The 6,496-nt window shown below is 57.3% G+C and overlaps 1 long non-coding RNA gene across 2 annotated transcripts in view; it reads left to right on the top strand.

Annotated features, from left to right (window-relative positions):
• Positions 1-5,975, top strand: part of LOC112399823 (uncharacterized) — a 12,884-nt gene extending 6,909 nt beyond the window's left edge. The window contains exons 2-4 of one of the 2 annotated variants that reach the window (XR_003003317.1): positions 2,827-2,964; positions 4,510-5,245; positions 5,339-5,975. This is a non-coding gene — a long non-coding RNA (uncharacterized LOC112399823). Of the gene's footprint in view, positions 1-2,826; positions 2,965-4,509 lie in introns of both variants that reach the window. The other variant, XR_003003316.1, reaches the window with a different exon arrangement.
• Positions 5,976-6,496: the final 521 nt, after the last annotated feature.

The raw sequence follows: 6,496 nt of genomic DNA, 5'->3' as shown, positions 1-6,496 counted from the left end.
GGGCTGACGGGGTGGGGAGGGAGTGGCAGGATGGGGGACGGAGCACCAGGCCACTGGACTGCGGCCACAGAGCACGGGGCGTGGTCCCCCAGTGGGTGCTGGGGTCAGCCGGTGTGTCTTGCGGGAGTTGACACTGGCTGGGGATGAAGTACCTAGGGGTCCGTCTCCTTTTGTGTCCACGTGTGAAGGGACGTGTGCTGGTGGCCTTTCTCGGGCTGCTCACCCTGCTTGGAGCTGACGGTGTTCAGTCAGCTCCTCCGTAACCGCCTCCTGGCCACCCTGCTGTTGCTGTTCAGCTGGTAAATGTTGACCCAGTGTCTGCTGACATGCGACAGTCCGATGGGGCTGCAGGAGCGCACAGATGTGAGAAGTGGGGCCGGCCCCTCGGGAGCGCACAGTTGAATGGCAAGCCTAAAGTAACACGAAAGAAACTAGGGTCAAAAGCAGAGCTTGACGGGTACAAGATAGAAGCGAAGGCCTCAGGGTTTTCAGGATGAAGGGGTGCTGTTCGTGGGAAAGATGGTGGTGTCTGCGTGAAGCCCAGCCTTGTGACTCAGGGCCCGGGGTCGAGGCCCAGCTTCCCACCACCACGCGCTCACCCCTCCGGGTCTCGGGTTTCTCATCTAGAAGATGCAGACGGTGGATAACTTCTACCTTACAGAATTGCCAGCAGGATAAGATGAAAGAGTGCGCGTGAAGTGTTTAGTCCCACGTGAATCCTTGATACCTGCTGAGCGGAGCAACAGCTAGTCCTTAGAGAGTCTATGAAATTCCAACAGACAGGGCCTGGAGGAGGGGCCACCTCAGGTGCAAGGTCGATGTGAACAGGGCACAGAGCAGGGAGCGTGGGCACCTTGGGGGTCCGGGATGTGGCCCAGCACTGACTGCACGCGAAGGGGACTGCCCGCCTCTGCCCGTCCCTGCCGGGCCCCTGCCGTGACACCTGGCGTCGGGTACCGCTGGGTCATTTTCAGAGCTCTCTGTTTTCTCATTTCAACCCCACAGTGGCTTTCTAGGATATTCTCAGAGCTGCACGGTGGAAAAATTAAAAGTTGATTTCCATGGTGTCCCGTAGTCAGTGGCAGCAGGCAGCACGGGCACGAGGTGCTTTCCGCTGCCCGGCGCTGCCCGGTCAGGCCCCTGGACCGCGTGAGTTGGCAGCAGGCTTGACAGAGGCATGGAGTCCCTGCGGTGCGGTCATTGCATCTGGCCGGACACAATGTTCAGGTCTGGTCTTAATTAAGGAAGCCTGTCTTACTGAGCCCCGCCCTGGCTCCGTGCTGGAGTTCCCACGGCAGCTGCCTGCAGAAGCTTGAGTCCCGCAGGAAAGCCCGGCGGCGAGCCAGCTACGCAGGTGTATTCCCATCGGTGGTGTCTGGTAGGAGTCAGCCTGGCCGAGAGACCAGACGGCCTCGGTGTGTGTGCGGCACGGCCGAGCGGTCGGGGCCCGGCCCAGGGGCTGCAGGTGTGTGCAGGGGCGTCGCACACAAGCCGGGAGCCACACGTGGGTGCTGGCTGGGAGTCGAGGCCACGGGTCAGCCAGCGTTCCTGTGAGGCACCAGGTGGTGTCACTAGGGCTCTGCAGGTCTCTCTCGCATTGTTCAGCCCACCTTTGCAGTGCAAACAGCCACAGACCCCTGAGCTAACGGCCAGCTCTGCTCCCACAGAGCCCTATTTACAGAAGCAGGCACCGGTGCGGTACGGCCCTGGGCTGCAGCTTCCCAGCCCCTGGCCTAGGCTAGGTTTTGGAGGCCCAGACCTTTCCTGTGTCGCTTTGAGCAGAGGCGGACCTCTTTGACCGCTAATTGTGGAAGAAGGCCTATCTGAACTTTTGGCAATAAGGGGTGTACCTCATTTTCATTATGCTTCACAAATAGCGCGTTTTTGACAGATTGAAGGTTTGTGACAGCCCTGTGTTGAGCAAGTCTGTTGCCACTATTTTCCTAGCAGCTTTATTCTTTAATTAGGTACAATTTTTTTAGACACAAAGCTATTGCGTACTTAACAGACTACAGTAGAGTGTAAACGTAACTTTTATATGCACTGGGAAACCACAAAATTCGTGTGACTTGCTTTATTGCAATAATCACTTAACTCTGGTGGTCTAGACTCGAACCCGCGGTATCTCCGAGGTCTGCCTGTTTAAATGTATAAGTAAGGAATATTTTTGAAAGAAACACTTTCTATTAATTTTAAGAATATACAACTTTTAGAGCTAGGTTTGCTAAATTTTCGCCTCATCTGAGGTCCTTAGTGATCTGTTTAATTAATAGATTAAAATAGTTTCTAATAATCAACATAACTTGGCATGAAAGTGGTGTCTGCGAAGTTCCCAAGAGCTTCTATTTCTTGAAAAAAATCCCCTAATTTTTACGTGGGTAAACTTTTCTTAAGGATTTACTTAGCCACCTCTTTTTTTTTTTTTTTTTTTTTTTGCGGTACGCGGGCCTCTCACGCGCAGGCTCAGCGGCCATGGCTCACGGGCCCAGCTGCTCCGCGGACCAGGGCACGAACCCGTGTCCCCTGCATCAGGGGGAGCTCTCAACCACTGCGCCACCAGGGAAGCCCTCTTAGCCACCTCTTTATTTATCGATAGCTCAAAGGCAAAACTTCAGTTTCAACTCCTTTTTGAAGCATTACGTATTCTAAATCAGTAAAATCTGAAGTAACGGGGTTTGGTTGATACTTTGAAATTTGAGTGACTTTGTTTAGATGGAGGTGCTCTTTGCCACCCTGAATTCTTTGGCCATTTTTATTATGGAGCTTTTCTGGGTTTTCTCTTTTATCCTTGGAGCTTCCATTGACTCCATTTTTACTCGTCCACAGCTACTCACCAAGGATCCCAAGCAACGCCTGGGCTGCAGGGGCGAAGGAGTGGCTGAAGTCAAGGGACATCCTGTGTTCAGGGACATTAACTTCAAGAGGCTGGAGGCCCACGTGTCAGACCCCCCTTTCCGTCCTGACGTAAGTGTGTTGCCAGAGAGCAGCGGGGTGTTGGGGTGTCTGAGAAAACGGATGTTTTCCAGGTAGATTCAGGACCACCCGTCCCGACCCCAGTGCCCCCTGGCCCGTCCTCACAGGCCCTCCCGGCCCGCTGCCGCCCTGGCTGGTGGAGCCCACCCAGGTCACTGCCCTGCTCAGAAACCTCAGCAGCACCCGACACCCTCCCCGGGGCGCCCCGCCAGGGTCCCCACGTTCCCGCGGCCCCTTCCCCCGCCCGGAATGCGCTTCCCCACGCCGGGTCTCGCAAGGTCCTGGCTGCACACTGAAGGCCCTGGAGTGGCCGCTCGAGCCTCCTGGTGAGCGCGTGGCGGGGCCACACGAGGCCACGTCCCCAGTGCCCAGCAGGCCCCGCGCACATCGGAGCTGGGCCGGAGCAGCCCCCTCTTTGGCCTGGAGCTGCTGCAGGCCTGTGATGGAAACGTGGAGATTCGATCATTCCGCAGGATATGATGGGGCTGAGACACGCGGTTAAAATAGTTTCAGTTGTACAAGTCAGGCTTCATTGTGTTTACGTGGAATGTGTTGTGGCAGCAGCCTCTCCCTTTGAGCTCGTTCTCGCAGCGCCCTCCCACCTGCTCCAGGTACTAGAGTCACGGGGAGGACCAGCTCCAAGATGAGGAAAACCCAGCCGGGGCTTCTCAGAGCCTTCTTTCCACCAGGCCCTGCGTGCCGCGGGCTGCAGCCTTCCCTGAGGAGGGTGCCGGCTGGGGAGTGAGGGGCAGAGGCACTGAGGCTGCTCCGGGGGTTCTCCTGCATTTAACCAGACGGCCCGGGGGCCCGCTGTCAGCAGCATCTGAGGGCGTCAGGCAGCCTGGCAAGGGTGCAGGATGGGATTCTGGCCTGGGCTCGGGCGTCCCCTGCACCGTCTCCTGAGGGCCGGCGCCCCACCGGCGGCTCCCACCTCCCCACTGCTCTCAGAAGTTCTGACCAGGGGCCGGGGATCGGCACGCTCCTTCCTTGTCGTGCACAAGCTCGGGCGCTCAGAGCACGCATCCCTGAGCCCTGGCTTCCCTGCTCCAGAGGCGGCGGCCCAGGCTCCACACGCCCTGCCTGCTGGCCTGACTCTGCACCCAAGGACGCCAGTGCCCGGTGGGGCTGGGGGCCTGGGGGCCTGCCCAGCGCAGACGGGGGCCAAGCAGGCGGACGGCACCTGCGCGAGGGAGGCCGAGGGCTGGAGGCTTCCTCTGCTGTGTCCCAGCAGGGGCACCCCGTCCGCCCTTCTCCACCTGCAGCCTCTGCTGTGGCCCGTTTCCGTGCAGGAAAGAGAAGGGGGGGCCTCGGGAGGCTTGTGGGCGAGAGAGTGGGGAGCTGGAGCAGATGGGCCGAGAATCCCTGTGGCTCTGGGGGTTCCTGGAGCGAGGATTGGACGTGCTCCACGCCGGGAGGGGTGGCGAGGAAAGGAGGGTGGAGGTGTGCGTGCGACGGCTTCCCAGGCGTTCTGAGCGCCGCTGAGGGAAACAAACGCAGCAGCGGCCGTCTCAGCCGCACCTCTCTGTGCTCTGACAGCCGCAGGTGGTTTACTGCAGGGACGTCCTGGATGTCGAGTGATTCTCCACGGTGAAGGGCATCCGCCTGGATAGCACCGACTGCACCTTCCACAGCCAGTTCGTCACGGGCTGTGTCGCCATCCCCTGGCAGAGCGAGGTACTGCCCGTTGCAGCACGGCCCGCCTAGCTAGTTACAACGACCAAGAAGAACCTTACGTGTGTAGAATGAACAGTTTCCTCTTTAAGATATCTTTTTAGCTATTTTACATACACATCCATTTGTGTGTGCGTGCACGTGTGCATGTTCGGAGGTAAAATGATATGAGGTAGCTGCCCCGGTCCCTTCACGGGGGGTGGACGGAGGTGGCCCTCTCGGGTCTGCTGGGCTTCTGCCGCCCTGAGCCCTGCTCCCTGAGCGGGGCTGGCTGGATGGGAGTTCACTGCTTTGGGGGCCACGTTGGCGGCCACGTGACCTCCCCCAAGAGGAGGTCAGGAAGCAGGGGAAGTAGGAGCCGAGGACGGGGGCCGGAGTGGCCGCCGAGCGCTGGGCTGGGGGCCAGGTGGGCGATGCCGACCGGCCGCGCGGGCCTCCACCACTCCTCTGTCCTGCCCTTCTGTGGGTGCCGATGATCGAGTCTGAATGTTTCAAGGACATCAACGAAAGGGGAAATGTGGCATTAGATCCAGAAGAGAAGACATATCAACCAGCTCCCAGACAGAAGAGAGGCTTCTTCCACAGACTCTTCACTCGAGGGGTACGGGACACACGTTCTGTTATTATTATTATCACATTATAATGTGATGTGTTAAAAGGAATATTTCACCAAGGTAGAACTTTCTTTGTTCAGCTTTCTTTTTTCAGTGCCTCTTCTATAAGATAGTTTACATAGTTTGAAAGCCAGCCATAAGGTACAGTTTGGGCCCAGCGAGAAGAATCCTCACAGAGATGTTTGTTATTGCTGTGAAAACTGTTCTGATGCAGAAAGAAGAAATGGCTTCCAACACTCGAAAGGAGAGCGTCTGTCCACGGCAAAGCATTTCACACTAGACTCAGAAATCAGCATCTTGTAGAACAACCATAAAACAGTGCACATCATTTCAATTTCTGCCTTACGTGTTCTGATTCTTTTTTTTTTGGCTGCATTGGGTCTTAGCTGCGGCACGCAGGATCTTTCGTTGGGGCGCACAGGCTTCTCTCTAGTTGTGGCTCAGTAGCTGCAGCACGCAGGCTCGGTTCCCCCGTGGCGTATGGGATCTAGTTCCCTGACCAGGGACCACACCTGTGTCCCCTGCATTGGAAGGTGTCATCTTAACTGCTGGATCCCCAGGGACGTCCCCGTGTTCTGATCCTTAGAGCAGTCACATCATTCGCCGCGATCACAGGGAAAGATGATTTTCTTTTGAACATGGAAGAGTGGTTTGGAGAGACTTTCTGTGGTAGCATTAAATTTAGGAATTTTTTCCAAGTCTCCTTGGACCAGTGGATTATCCTGCCGTGAACCCCGTCTGTTCCCGAGGGACTTATGCCGAGGCTGTCCACTAACATCCATGGTTTTTCAGTATAGACCCAGAGTGTGTGACCACATTTCCTCTGCAAACTGGGGGCTGGACGGGAGTTAACCCCGTCCTTCTCTGGGGCCGAGTGTGTCTCGGTGGGAGTCATCTCCGGTCCGCACCGTGGGGGCCTTCAGTGAACCTGTGGCCGGTGGAATCCATACGGTCGTTCCGGAAAGGGAGGAGGCACGCACCCCGTGCTGCTGAGCTGGGTGGTGAGCGCGGGGTGAGGTACGCAGCGTGAGTGCAGGATGCAAGGGCGACGCCGTCTCTGCGTGAACCAAGCAGCCCGCAGGACGTGAAGCACACGGGAGCGAATTTAAGGGTTTCCCTGCCTTGAAGTCAGCACTCCGCGCCACGTTTTCACGTCCACTTAAGGCAGGTCAGTGACTTGCATCAGAAAGGCGCCTGACAGGCCTTGTGCCGGTCTTGCGGGCTGCATCAACGCCAGC

The sequence above is a fragment of the Neophocaena asiaeorientalis genome, unplaced genomic scaffold (assembly GCF_003031525.2).
Source record: "Neophocaena asiaeorientalis asiaeorientalis breed wild unplaced genomic scaffold, Neophocaena_asiaeorientalis_V1.1 scaffold65, whole genome shotgun sequence".
Classification (NCBI taxonomy): domain Eukaryota; kingdom Metazoa; phylum Chordata; class Mammalia; order Artiodactyla; family Phocoenidae; genus Neophocaena; species Neophocaena asiaeorientalis.
This window is presented reverse-complemented; position numbering and strand designations above follow the sequence as displayed.